A 15702-nucleotide genomic window follows, 5' to 3' on the forward strand; every position below is an offset into this window, starting at 1 on the left:
TTTAGTGAAATCCAACTACTCGTATAAGGCTTCTACTGTATTGCACCTATTGGAGGGATGAGAATAAAAGAGAACGCGTGCCAATATTTTACCCCTTCTTATTTGTCTTAAAGTTTATTGAATCTTATACAATCAAAAGTTAGCCCATTTATCTTTCTTTTCAAATAATACATTCAAGCCTGTTTTATCTTTAATTTGATTGCTGCCATTTCAGGTGAGTGATAGCGCAGTTTTTTGGAATTTATTTTCGCACCTAAAAATTTGGCTCAAACGCGGTTTCAATAAGAAAGTGTAAATAAGGAACAGTAAGAACAGCAAAGCGCCCAAGGTAGGGCCTAAGTAGCACTCACTTAGACATTAATTCCACAATCGTGTAAATTTACGTGGTATCTTCCATAAAAACATGCGCGACGTGCTATCTATTGATAAATGTAATGAAAATTAATTGATAAGCAGCAAGAATCATCGCTCTCCAACGAAAAACGTTGCAGTTTTGATTTCAGTCAGTCCCCTTCGTGTCGTACAGGTCGATTGTGCTTTTACCTGGATTTGGTGTTCAACTAATTTCAATTCACGAGTGCAATTGCTCAAAAATGAACATTTCGAATTCGTAATAATCCACAAATTAGCATACAAGTTACCCCTGGTAGTGAGAAGTGTTGTTCCATTGTGAAGTGCTCCATTGTTTCCATTACTCGTGATATTGTATTTTCCAAGAAACTCGTGCAAACAAAAATTGAGCTACTTCCGTGGCTTATCATCGCGAATTGGGGTGTGCTAGTGGATTAAGTGATTTCAAAGCGATTAGAAATAATTTGCAAAAGAAAACATAAATTAAAATCAATTCCAGCAATTCAATCAACTTGCGTAGATAGAATTGAATGGTGAGTGTTTTTCTTTGTACATATCCCAGGTGTGGCTCATTTGATGGGGTATTTTTAAGTCTGAAGTGTGTATTTAGGATTAGCCTTCATTATTCTATGTATATTATAAGGAAACTCGTGCTTGGCCTTGTTTGCTATAGGATACCTGGCCGAGGTTTCCTGCATATAATTATTTTTCAATTGTTCAATTTTTTCCAAATTGTAATAAATTATATTTATTATCAATTTCGCCTTTTTTGAAAGATTTTTGTAATATAAAATGTAATTAAAATCTGTTTACTGTCTGCCTGTCTGTCTATCTTTTTCTTAATAGAAGGTGGGAAACTCCAAAGGTTATCGTTTAATCTTGCCAAACGGTTACGTGGAGTTCTTACCTACTAAAACTACCAGCTCCCATCCCCGCAGTCACATGGTATAATGTCGCTTGGTTGAATCAGAATCTATCTGCTGTTCGTTCATAAGTTTTTATACTTTTCTCGTTTTTTCACCTGACTAATTTCGTCCTGCCTAATCTTTTTATGGATGGCTGTCATTGCCTTATCGACGTCAGTGTATACCCCCTTCATCTTCAACATATGCTTCATAATATTTACGGGTGTGGAGTATGCACCAGTTGTAGCTTCCAATGCGAATCTCGGGCGTTAACATATTCTCCTTCCTCTGCGACGATTTGCCATTTTGAGCCATACGCGTCAGCTTAAAAACAGGGTTAGATCGTAACTTATTTGTTCGCGCCCAATCCGTCTCGAAATCGTCTTCGAGCGACTATAGACCATTTCGGGCCTTGGCCTTCGAGATGTCCTATCTCCAACCGCCTGGGTTAATCGTTCGTGCCCTAAAATTTTTAGGGCATTTAAGCAATGCAATGATATCTGCCTAGTGCTTTCAGTGTTTTTCTACCGGTTTTTCGTCCCTCTGCCCTCCTTTCGAATACTCTTGTCCGAATGTCGTCCATGCCTGAACGTGGCCAGCTTATTGCAACTTCCTAAAACTGACTTTAGGGTCGTCAAATTTTTGGTACAACTCATGGTTGTATCTAATTCGTTTTCTCGCTGGTTATTGAAGGTATTGACCAATTTTTCGAAAGTTTATGCTACAGTAGGTGTTTCACATCCGTAGCATAGCGCAGGTCTTATTATCATCATCATTATCAACGGCGCAATAACCGGTATCCCTTGCCTTGCCTTAATAGGGAACTCCAGACATCCTGGCTTTGCGCCGAGGTCCACCAATTCGATATCCCTAAAAGCTGTCTGGCGTCCTGTCCTACGCCATCGCTCCATCTCAGGCAAGGTCTGCCTCATCTTTTTTTTCTACCATAGATATTGCTCTTATAGATTTTCCGGGCTGGATCATCCTCATCCATACGGATTAAGTGACCTGCCCTCCGTAACCTATTGAGCCGGATTTTATCCACAACCAGACGGACATGGTATCGCTCATAGATTTCATCGTTATGTAGGCTACGGAATCGGCAATTTTCATATAGAGGGCCAAAAATTCTTCGGAGGATTCTTCGTTCGGACGTTTCGAGCGGAAGCGTAAGCTGAAATAGGCTCTGTTGGTTGCCAACAACCGTGCGCGGATTTCATCATCGTATCTGTTATTGGTTGTGATTTCTCGCGCCGCCTGCTCGGTCAGGATGAAGGCAGTTTGTACGTCTCGGGTCGATCTCCCCATGATGTCGATATCGTCAGCATAAGCCACTAGTTGGATGGATTTGAAGAGTATCGTACCTCTTGCATTTACCTCAGCATCACGGATCACTTTTTTCTCGAGGGCCAGGTTAAAGAGGGCGCATAATAGGGCATCCCCTTGTTATAGTCCGTTGTTGATGTCAAATGGTCTTGAGGGTGATCCTGCTGCTTTTATCTGGCCTCGCACATTGGTCAGCGTCGTAGATCCTGTGTCCACTCTAATTGCAAGACATTTCAAGTTTTCTGCGAATATTTGTTCGCGTGTAAGGAGATTTCTGCCTGACTGAACCAATCAGCTTTATCAACTGTTCCGTATTTGCATACTCTATTACTTTTAAAACTTCCACTAAAATTTGCCCAAATTGGATATGACGTACTAAGCGGTATTGTCAATTTAATGATAGGGTTTTCAGCATCCATCTCAATGGGGAATTTTTTTTTATAGGAAGAGCCAAAGTTTCTAAATGTCGAAAGATTAAAATGGAGGTATTCTGCGTAAAACCACTCTAAATAGACATTATGTGCAAAATCATGCACCCGCGGTGAAAGTTCTGCAGGGAACACTAGTTCGATTGTTCGATTTCGACTTACAGGAATTGCAATGAATGAAATATTTCTCAAACTGGCTGACATTGTCATTCTGGTAAAGCTCACCAATTTCGCTGGAGTTACCAGGTTAAGCATTACTTACTATAGTTTATTTCCATTAATACTACCTGCTTGAAGTCGATGAATATTAGATGAACATCGATGTTTAATTATGAACATTTTTCTAGTACTTGTTTGACCGTAAATAACTGATCAATAGTCGATCTAGCAGTCCGAAAACTTCCTTGGTATTCACTGATCTTATCGGCTTATAGTCCAATTCGTCTCTCTAGATTTTTTGTTGAAGATTTTATAGGACGTACCAAGTAGTGAGATACGTCTGTAACTGCCATATATCAACTTACTACCTCTTTTGGGGAGAGGGTATATCACACTTTTTGAGGTTTTGTGGCTTACTGTCGTTCTCTCTGTCTATCTGTCTGTCTGTTTATCACACTTATTATCTTAAAACAGTTACTTCTATTGATGTGCATGTAATGGGAACACAATTCCAAGTTAAGTTTAAGGAGGATGCATATATGCAAAAGGGGGGCGTAATTTTTTTTTCACTGAGTATTGTCGGGTGGGGTGTCAAATGAAAGTTCGATTAGTACTTTCCGAAACTAATATCGGATCCAAAGGGGAGGAGTGCTTTTTTCAGAACCTATCCAACCTAAATAGCTGGAAAAAATCAGGGGAGCCATGGGGATGGTATTTCAAGGTACAATCCATCCCTATACCTGTCCAAAGAAAATTAATAAAAGTATGTAACCATATTTATTATAAGTATATTTTATAGTAATTGGTTGGGTACCCCCTTAAGTTGACCCTAGAATCAAGTTTAACTGTAATAAAGTCTATAATATAGAACATGATAATGGAAATTGCACTATTATTAATAGGACTAGTGGCGTCACACGTTTTGATCACATCCGAAATGAGGATATCCGCGATCGATATGAGGTTGCACCGATCGTGAAAAAACTGCGAGAGGCGTTTTCGATGGTATGGCCAAAATTGGTCCGAACATCAAAGAGGTAAATGACCAAAAGGCCGGCTAAAACAACGGTGGTTTGATATGGTGGGTGGGGTTTTAAAAGCCTCGCAAGTTTATCCAGATCAAATGTTTGATAGCGCCAAATGGCGAAACCGATCACGACGAGCCGCCCCCACTTGTGAACGGGACAAAGGCTGAAGAAAGAGGAGACTAACAGAGTTGTAATGTTGTTGCCACTTTTGTGCAAATTTATTGTATTCTAAGACTAAGTGAATGGTCTGACATACCAAATCCATAAACATTACGAACTAGGTACAAATGGGACAAACGCGCATACAAATATGCTTATATAAGCAATACACAAAATCTTTCATACCTGAAGCGGCCAGCTTCCAATGTTGACTGTTCAGTGTTCCCGTTATGCTCGATCATAATTCTTGTGAGTTCTAGTGATTAAGTTATGTAGTTCTTTGAAATAAGAAGCTTATCTCTTAAATGATTCACTTTCGTCACCGCTGATTGCTCCGTTACAAAGGGTGGTTTTGGATTCATATTCACGCCTTAGATTCTTCATTACTTTGTAGACTTATCTTGTGTTGTTGCTCGCGATGTTTTTGTCAATTTGCTTCATTTCGTCATCTAAATGTTTTCTCTTCTTTTGACTCCATTATAAGACTTTTTTCTACAAATCATAAAGATATTGGAACTTTATATTTTAGCTTTGGTGTTCGAACTGATATAGTAGGAACTTCTTTAAGAATTCTTATTCGTGTTAAATTTGGTCATCCAGGAGCCTTAATTAGAGATGACCAAATCTATAAGGGAATTGTTACTGCCCATGCTTTTGTAATAATTTTCTTTATACTTATGCTAATCGCCTTGTTTTTCCTTATCAAGTACTTTCTGACTTTCATTGTCAAGTCAATCACTTCTCCGGGGCCGGTGTTCATATCCAACTACTTCTTCTGCTGTTGTTTTGATAGTGCGTTTTAGGTCACCGAGTGTCCCGTGGTGGAGGGTGGGTTAGTTTTCATTTCGCGGGTCTTTGAAATTTGGCACCTGCATACACTTTTTATTATGTAGTAGTCGGAGTAACATTTTGTTCCTCGATATGAAGGTAATGCCATCTGGGGGCGCCCATGTATAGTATTTTGTGAATGCGCTTGCGTGGGAGGCATGAGGTGTTGTCATTTGATATATTATGGAAGCTGTGAACTCTGGTCATTTCTCGATGTATCTCCTAGTTCCCTAACTTTTCTTGAATCCTCGAGCAATATCTTGACACCGTTTGGACGAACCGAGTAGTATAGTCTCTCCAGGCTATCGTAAAATTACTTTTTGGCGTTGTCATCTTTTTCTTCATTTTGCTTTGATACCAAGCGCACACAATCTTTCATGTATGGGTTTGAAGTTAATAACATTTGCTTTAAAGTTCCTAAGCACGAGGAAGACGACTCCAAACTCACGTTTTCCTGACAACTCGCGACATTGCAAAATTGTGTGCGACCTCATGTCAGTTTATCTCGTAAACATTCCAGTTCGTGGACTGCTAGACCCCGATCTTGTATTACTGGCCTGTTGAACTAGGTCTTTGACGACATCAAATTTATCAAGTTATCTAACATTTCAGGAGCTAAGAACATATTCATTCATTCGTTTCCGCGGCCGTGTCCGTGGTATCAATCCTGTCCGAGGCTCATCTTCCTGTTTCAGAGAATGTTCGGTGTTTTGGTGGATAATGTGTTGTAGACTTATTGTTCCGAACCCTCAACCTGGAGGACCAGGTAAATTCAATTAGATGCCCTTGACGAATGGTTCTCGTTAGGTACTATGCAGTATAGCGAAGTTATCGCAACTAGGTTGGACGTCTACCATTACTTTTTTCTCATTTTCTCCAATCACTGGTTCTTTTAAAGAGGATTGTACTAAATAAGTTGCTTCAAACCCTTCTCCTTTACCTTGGCTTGGGACCAGCATGATACTTACATAGCATGTAGCATGGCGGATACTTCGATGTATCTCACTTTAAGTAAGGATGCATTACCTTACTACTTTTTAAACTGCTTTTACTTTGAGTTTGAACACTAGTTTTAACAATTTCCGGCGTAAGACACATATTCTTCGGACCAATTAGTATCCTATGTGAAGATATTCCGGTGTGGAGAGCCTTCGGCGTTTTGGATGGCAGCATCTATGACGAAAACGGAGTAGAGTGACAGAAGAGCGATGCATCACCAATGAAATTTAATGGTAAAGCACAGCTTTCCGCATTATTAGATTTTTAATTGATTTGACTTAAGGGTTAATACCACCTTGACATTTTTTTTACCACTTTTTTCAATTTGGTAAAATGCTTATCTTCAAAAGTATTTTTTTGAAAAAAAAAACGATTAATTGGCCGAAAAATTGTATGTAAAGTTTTGATTTCATTCTGACGTTAATTTGGGAGCAAATTTCGACATTTAAATCTAAAGTTTTTTGGGTGCTAATAATGTGTTCTGGATTATCGGTGTTTATTCATCTCTCAAAATCGCTCAATGTATATCTCTCGTATACAAATATTCATCCTAGAATAAGAACTAATGCTAAAAAGTCCGGTAGAAAACGAAAAATATTATAGGTTTTGTCGTGAGTAACTCGTATTTCTCGCAATTAAATTGATTTCATTAACCTTCTATAGTGTAATATATATTAAAAATAAGTGAAACTAGACATAGAAACAGTAAATCAATTGAAAATATGAAAGAATCTAATTGAACCACGCTTTATCATAAAATTTCTAAGAACGAGAAGCCCCAATATCATATATCATCAGAGGGAGGGAATTCTTGGTGTTTTAAATGTATTGAGTACTTTGAATTATTTCTGACAAATACTCGCTACTGATGTATGAAATTAGTTTGGATTTAAGGGTTTTCAGATAAGCACAAATTTGCCTCTAATGAATGACAAATGAAATTTTTTCCTTGTATTTTCAATTATATTTCTGTTTTCTCAAAATGATAAGGTTGGTTATAATTCAATTGTAAAATTACACATAAAATGAATTTGGCAAGTTTTGGTGAAAAACGCTAGCAACTCGTGAAGGGTTGTAAACTGACTGTCAACTTCAATTATTTTTTTACAATTCTTTCTAATCAGATATCAAGGCCTACTCCGCCACGGAGAACACCGGTGGTGGCATCTGTCAGTCGCTGTCAGTGCTGCGCCACATCACTCCGCCCCCAGATGAAACCTATGTAATAATATAAGTTGTTTTTGATTAGGCGCTTGTTGATTATATTGCTGCTGGTGGTGTTGTTGGATGATACCTCGTTGTGGCCTTATTTGAGTCTTCTCTGCGGCGGCTTGCGCTGACAGCGTTTTTTTAAAGGTTGGTGCTCCTGCGCTTGCGATTGATTCTTGACAGCGGCTCCGATTCCCTGCGGCGACGTCGTCGAAGTTAGCTTCCGCTTCTTAGAGGCTCGCGGCTCAACAGTCTGATCAATGATTTCAGCACTAGACATCGGGGGCACACAAGAGCCAACGCAATTTTTCACGTCTCTCCCAGCGAAATAAACGGCACGAACCTTGCAGTCGGCGCTGATACGGGGCGTTCTCGGCAGAATTCAACTACGGGGCGATTACGTTCCCGAAATTAGCGCTGCGCCCGGCTCCTTCTGGGGCATGGTTCAGCCACCATACACCGTCTTCGCAACGAGCGGGACACAAAAACAGCCCGAAACTGACCCTGTGACGATGTCGGTTCTCGTTCAAGTCCTGGCTGTGCTGCCTCGCTCTACCTGGACACAAACGTCGCAATTGCAAACTTCCGTATAAACCTGCCTTTTTTTGTTTTGCAGTATACATAAGTGGTCTTTATTCATTCACACGAAAGGGTTAGATTTGGTCCAGGACTTGTCTAAACAAATGAGGGGCTTACGGCCCACCTCACATTCATCGGCGTCTGTGATATATTTGCAATCCTGAACAGCAGCTTTTGCAGCTTTCTCTTGTTTTGGATCCAACCCCAAAACTTCGAATACCCACTGTATGGCACAAGCATCGTAGATTAGAGGCAGAATATGAATTTCCTTAAATTTTTACAAATCGAGCCTTTTTCGAATCCACGTTTATCGAAATGAGCGAAAATCTAGTGTCTCCAATTTTCAGCCGATCAAATCTAGTTTTGAATTCAACATTTTCTAGTGAAGCACTTAGGATTTCTCAATTGACTAAACTTTACCTATTTGATGACCGATTAACAAGTTTTTTGTAAAAAAAATAAATTTTTACTTCAATTGACACCATTTTATTAAAAATCAACATCTTCAAAACTCCTTCGTATTTTACTAGGATTTTATGTCTACTTTAGGCAACTTTTTGGTTTTTTTGCTCTAGACAAAAAGTTAAGACCTGAGGACCTGAGGACGCCTAAGGAAGTCATTAAAAAAAAGGAGCTTCATTGAATTAACTATTGTGCCGTCGTTTTGTTTCAGAACGATATAGAAATAGAGAGTGTCTTTGCTGCTGCCTCCCCTCTTTGCTCTGTTATTTTAAGAAAATTTCTCTTCAACTTCTGGTTTCCATATTGTGTCAGAAAGTGATTCATTTTTTCGATTCAACTAGAGTTAGTACGTCAATTTTGCTATATCACAATAGTAGTCAAAAAAATTTAATCATCCATGCAAATTGAAACCATGATAGCATCTAACTACGTATGTACGAATGGAAACCTGCAAACAGTTGTTACCATTATGAGCAACACAATCCATTGGAAAAAATGTCGAATCGTGAAATTTGTGGGTTTTACTTCTTTTCCTCTGATAAGATTTATAATCGGAAAACAATAGCATCATGCATTTTCTTCGTGGGAATTACCTGCACTAGTCCAAACAGACATAATTGCGTGATTCAATTAAATTGTTCCATTGATAACATTTTAAGACCGGATAGATTTACTTGGAATGGTTTATCAGAAAATCTTCTGTAAGCTGTGATAAGCGAAGGTTTTTATTCGTTCATTCATTATGGAAGATGATGAGACTGGACAACAATATTGACTGCTTCTTCCAACTTATATTTCCTTTCCTGGGGTTCCCACGGAGTAAAAAACAATTACTATTGCAAGTATACAGAGTGTCCCGTTTATGATGGTACAAATTTTAATGGTGGATAGTACCATTTGTTTGAGGAAAATTGGTCCCGGAAATTTTACTATTAAAGAAGTTTTTCGTGAAAAAAAAAATCATAATTTCCCACTCTTTCAATCTTTTAATCCCATATTTGATACCATTTTCGGAAACTACATAAAATTTCCTATAAATGGATATTTTTTCAATTGCAAAGGTCATCATTGCTTTGAAGATATAACTGTTTAAATTTTAAAGAAATTTCAAAATCCATCTTTTATCTAAATTTCAATATGCTTTATTGTAACGGATCTTTAAACTTATATACCTGCAAAGTTGACGAAACTTGCCTTCTTATGTTAGCTTCTAAATGACATGTAAAAATGATGGGTGTAATTATGTACAGTTTAGGAATATTATGCATTAAATGTGAGAAAACGTGGTCTTGATAAGGAGCAAATTCACTTAAATAGGGTAATTCTAGTATTTTGGCGCATTAGCTTTCTATTGTTTGCCTTTAAAATTACCATATTTAAGTGAACAACTTTTTTGAAAAGTTTAAGGTAAAAAAATAAAATAAAACAGCTACGCAACTTCGTTTTGAAATTTCGATTGGTGCAACTTCATGTCAATCGCGAATATTCTCATTTCGGATGTGATCAAAACGTGTCACACCACAAGTCCCACGCAACATCTTCGTCTCCATTTTCGAAAGACGCCGTTCATTGTCTTTTATAGTCGATCAACACTCAGAACAACAAAGATATTTAGTATTTTGGGTTGCATTAAATTTGCGGGGAAAAGACAACTTTGAACTACAGTAACTTCGTCAAATTTTTATGATAAATTTAGGGCCGGTTTCCAGTCAATTTACTAGAAACATAGTAATGTACTATCATTCACTTAATTTGAGTAGATATCGAAAAGAAGAGTGTTTTGAGGCTTGGGCGCCGTATACAGCAGCTGTATGATTTTTTTTTCATGTTCCGGTTGGTTAGTTTCCGAGAATGAGTCCGTTAAATAAATAATCACTTTCAACTCCTCGCATTTCCAGCAAACGTCAAAACTAAGAGTGGTTGTAGTACCAATCGAGACCTTTCGTTTGATATCCAACATACTAATAGACTATATTCCAATGAAACAAAAAGATTTTTCTTTGATTAGGGACACCCTTATTGTAAATCGTAAGACAAACGGTTTCGTCCAGGGCAGAGGCAACTCTTCAGACGCTGCCTCAACCTCTGCCCTGGGAGCAGCGTGACCGTGAGTGGCATCGGATGGAAAACGCTCCATTTATATGTTAAGGAAAACACGCCAAGGGACGAAACCGTTTGTCTTACGATTTTTAATGCTTGGGTGCCATGCCCCAAACGAGGGATCCGCGGACCAAATAAACGTGGGAGTAAGTTGCTCTCCATTTGGTCCGGTCCAACAACAAGTGGTTGTGGACTTAGGATCCCTCACTTATCCTAAACAACCCTTATTGTAGTTATTTGCACATATCGATATGTCGGGAGCCAGTTGCCCTGAGTGCTTACAATCTAAATTAAATTAGTCTTTGCTACCATTTTTACTTAAAAAATTGAAAAAATTAAAAATTGGGAGGTAATTAGTCTGTCAATTTAAACATCCTGAGTTGTTAATTAATTAATGTATTCTCCGATCCTGGTGGCCGGCAGTCTTTTAATTTGTCCAACGTAGACTTGGTCGCGTTCCGGACAACGATTTGGTAGATTCCACTTTTCTCATTCTTTTCTAGGCAGTCTTTTAGGAACTTGAGTTTTTGTCTTAGCTGTTATTTCCTGCTTGTAGGTATCCGCTCCTTAATTAGTTGCAGGGGAATCTATTTCTGCCCTCTAAAATTTCTTGTTGTTGTACGGTTTGGTGCGTTAATTCCCTGCTCTTCAGTTGCCACTCCTTTCGTCTCATTAGATGCTTCGCTATCTTTTCCTTGTCTGTTCATCTTAGCTTTACTGAGTGTGTATTCTTTCTCCTTCCCGGAGTGTTCCTTTCTTAGCGGGACTGTGTTTATCCAATGGATAGTGGAGTTGAAAGGGGGCATTTTTTGACTCCATGAATGGTTAGAGGCTATTGGGTTTTCGCTGAGTAATAGTGAGAGAGGGTTACCCCCTGTAAATCCTGTGGTTGTCTTGTAGAATCTACCTCTGAAGGTGAAATAATTTTCTCTCATATATAGAAAAGCTAGTTTTATGTATTGGCGAACCTTCTTCCTCCACTCAGGCGAAACTTCTTTCTTCAAAAGGGCTTTTTCCAGGTAGCAGAGTGCGTGCTTTACGGCAATACTTGGAAGCATAGGTTTTACATCGAAGGAACTAGCATTTTCTATTTCCTTCAGGTTTTCTCGGATCGCAAACCAGCCTTCATTTCATTTCCAAGTTTGTGGATTTTAGGTAGGCACCTGATTCTTGAAAGAGTTGGATTGGTCACACGCATCTTCCATAGGTTTCCAATTACACCTTGACATTCCTTAACCGTTTTTGCACCCGTTCAATCGGTTGTGGTAGGGGGTCTTTCCTCAGTTCATGGGAGTTACCATTGTTCTACTTTTTCATGACTGCTTCATGGTGCTCCTTCTTGTTGTGATTACGATCGCATTTCTCTTGTCTGCGGTCTTGTAAAAAACTGATTATTCCTGGAGACCCCTGACAACGGTGGCTTCTTTGTTCCTCTTTTCGGTCCTCTTATCCTTGGTATCATCCAGCATGATTTTGGCTAGGTCTCTTCTTATAGTTTCTTTTTCGTCTGTTGATGGCAGCTTCGATGTCCAATATTATGTCCTGTATTGAGCACCTGCCTTCATTGAGGCCTAGGTTTCACCCTTTGTTGAGGAGAGCTAGTTCTTCTTCTGAGAAGTTTTCTTTGAACCTGTTTATAATAAAGTTGTTTATGAACTGGACATTATTATTTCCCGTTTCAGTGTTGTGCATGTTGGAGGGTTGTTGGGCTTTTAGTTTCTTTATAAGTATGGTTCATTTTGTTTTCTTCGTGCATTGAAAAGTCCTATTTGCCTTGGCTGTAATCTCCTCAACGGTGCCTTTTGTTCGCAAAACAAAACCTTATTAAAATCGGTTCAAAGTCTATCTCTCTGTCACATGCAAATTTCTCAGAAACGGCTATACCGATTAGTACGAAATTTGGTGAGAAGGTGGGAACTGTAGATGCCCAGACATGCAGTGAGTGATATCCTTCTACGTTGAGATTTTACATGTAAAATGGGGGTGTAAAAATTTGTTTCACCGAATATAGTCATGTGGGGTATCAAATGAAAGGTCTCGATCAGTACTTTCCGAAGCCAGTCTTAGTTTTAAAATTTATTAGAAAGACAGCAAGTGGAAGGGGTCGAAAGTGATGATTTCTTTAACGGACTAAACTACCCAACCGAAAAATCTGAAAAAATCATGAAGCTGCCTATGGTGCCCAGGCCTCAAAATACTCTTCGTATCGATATCCGTTCAAATTAAGTTAATAATACTCATAGAAGAAGCAATCAAAACCTTTCATACCTGAAGCGCCCAGCTTCCGGTTTCCCGACTTGTTCTAGTTTACTCTTAGGCAACTTAATTGCATGGCTTTTAGGGCTGACGATGGATTTAACATATGTTCTTACGAATCTGATCTTCTCGATAATAGAGGCTATAGATTTTTTTTAAATTTTATGTAAAGGTTGTAATCCTCGCTTTCGTGTTCCATTTTGATATGTGATTTGTATCGTTTAAGAGTTTTGTTTGTCCTGTGTTTCAATGAAACGAAAAGGTTGTTTCTTGATTCGGACAACCTCACTGTATTTATTTGCAAATGACTGTATTCGGTGAAAAAAATGTATACCCCCCTTTCGCATGTATGAGGAGCCCTCCCTCCTTAAACTCAACATGGAAACATATAACTGTTACTGTATGTGTGAGTGTTCAAATTTGCCACTTTTTCACCAAATTTCGTGTTAATCCGTATAGTCATTTCTGAGAAAAATGCATGTGACAGATAGACAGATGGACAGGCAGACAGACATTGACCCGATTTTAAAATAAACCCTTAAAAAGAAAAAAACCCAGGGTAAACCTAAAAGTATCAACATTTCCACTCATATTTCGGGTCAGAAGTCCAGCATATTATTTCTTATAAAAAATAACTCCTAAAGTGGTGGCAGTATTTGGATGCAAGAAGAATCTGAATAAAATCATGGTGGTGCCCAAATACGATGTCTAGGCTTCAAAATTCCCTCATTTGATATCCTATCGAAAAGTACATAATCATGTTTTGTACGTTTGCTGCAAACCTTTCAACATGGTTACATACAAATAGAACTATGGTTGTAACTATCCTTACATCCAAAATCTACAAAAATTTGCATACCAGAAGTACCGAGCTTTTGGTTTTTGGCTTGTTTGTCAAGTGAATCGATCATATCATTCTGGATGTATGAACATTCTCACTCTAGCTAAAAAGGTCTATACAAAGAAGGTACCTAGAACCCCAAAGGTGATCATCGAGGAATACCCTGGAAACACCATGTAAAGAAAAAACAAAGACAACTTTTAACTAATTAAAGACAATAAAGTAACTTAAAACCGGTGAACCAAACCATATAAATCAAAAGAACTCCACTTCTGTCGAATCAGGAAGCAGTTGCGAAACTTTTAAATCACTATTCAGCGTATTAAGCCACCATTATTTCGGCCGGGCTTTTAGTTGTTTTACATTGACTTTGATCGCACTGAACATCTTGGCAAGTGAATTCTCATTTGCGTGAATTACGTGACCATACCATCGAAGACTCCTCTTTCGTAATTTTTCCGCGATCGATATGGAGTTGTACCGATCGCGAATATCTTCAATTCGTATGTGATCAAGGCGTATTACGCCACTGCTCCAATGCAACATTTTCGTCTCTATTACCACGAAACCTAACACTCAGAACCATAGAGGGCGACTGGGCGAACGACACTCCGGTAAATTTGTGACTTGTGGCGTTCACTGATACGCCGATTACAAAGAACGCCGTTTGTGGAATGCCATTTCATCCCGGCTGCGCTAATGCGTGAAACAATCTCATAACGTAGTTCACTATTGCCGGATGGCACTGATTTGAGACATTTAAATTGCTCAGTTCTGGGCGGGTCGCTGCCACGGACAGCGATAGTGTCCTTTTCATGGGGATCTGTCATCAACAATTCAGTTCTATTCTGATTCAATCTGAGACCATATTGCATGAGGCAATCATTCCATTTTTGAACAAGTTGCTCAAGATCGGCTTTGCTAGGAAGACATTTCTAAATAAAGTAGTGTATAAGGCGCTGGACGTTGAATGCCCGGACGACAGTGTACATAACAAGAAGTATATAACGACGAAATTTATAAAATTCGGCACAGAAGATTCTGGTGAGGTGGCCACTTAATTCGTGTGAATGGGGATGGTTCAGTCTGGAAAGAAAACATGCCTCAAATGGAGCCATCTTATAGGTCAGGATATCAGACATTTTTAAGCATATTGAATTGTTGCGCCTCGTCGCAAAACTGGTATGTCTGTTCCAGGGCGAGACCGGATAACGACTGCTGGACCGTTGATGATAATGTCGGCAATTAGACAGTATGAAGGCGCCCGGAACTTGATAATCCTAAAGGAGTCGGGTTCCATCACGACAATGCAACAGCACACATATTATTAGTGACCCCTCAGAGCTTCAGTCGGATGTGCTGCCTCAGCCACCATATTCGTCTGACCTTGTGCAGTCAGACTTGCATTTGGCTGACCTAAGTTCCTGATTGAAGCGGGGTCCTTGTGTCCTTTGTTCTTTCGAGCTACCTATCATGCTATCAGAAAATGTCCCAATTGACCCAACAAGTCAACCGGGTGGTGCAACTGATGCGGTCTAAGGGATTTTCTAATAAAAATTAGAGGAAGCAATTAAAATTGCACAATAAAAGCGAATTTAGTGACTAGCCTCTTTTGAATTGGTTTGTCCGCTCTTCAGATGTACATGCAATCTTAGGTATACGCAATTCTTTCTCGTTGATTTTTTACTCACAATTGTTAATTTGTCTCAATTTAGAGCGTAAAAGCACAACAATAAAACAATAAACAAATAAGCAAAATGAATGTGCACCTATAATTCTGTTGAACATTGCGGAAATGCAGTTTAATACTAACTAGAACGTTTGATTATCTCCATGGCAATAAAATATATATTTTTGTCATCGCAGTAACTTAATTGGAAAGCGAAGACAAAATTTATGATTCTTGTGATAAAATTTAGTTGATAAATGATAGAACAGACAAAATGTGTGATAGTGTGCACCGGCATAAAACACATAATTATATTTGCAGTCAGTACTAAACATATTGAAAATAATGCAATCAAAATTGCTGAATGCAGGGTGAAAATAGCAGGCAGTTTATTTTTCTGGTA

General features: G+C 38.7%; 1 protein-coding gene across 2 annotated transcripts in view; it reads left to right on the plus strand.

Annotated features, from left to right (window-relative positions):
• Positions 1–296: 296 nt before the first annotated feature.
• Positions 297–15702, plus strand: part of LOC119649037 (adenylyl cyclase X E) — a 74962-nt gene continuing 59556 nt past the window's right edge. For both annotated transcript variants that reach the window (XM_038050996.1, XM_038050997.1), the window contains exon 1: positions 297–884. The gene's annotated coding sequence lies outside the window, so the exon portion shown is untranslated. The remainder of the gene's footprint in view (positions 885–15702) is intronic.

The sequence above is a fragment of the Hermetia illucens genome, chromosome 2 (genome assembly GCF_905115235.1).
Source record: "Hermetia illucens chromosome 2, iHerIll2.2.curated.20191125, whole genome shotgun sequence".
Classification (NCBI taxonomy): Eukaryota; Metazoa; Arthropoda; class Insecta; order Diptera; family Stratiomyidae; genus Hermetia; species Hermetia illucens.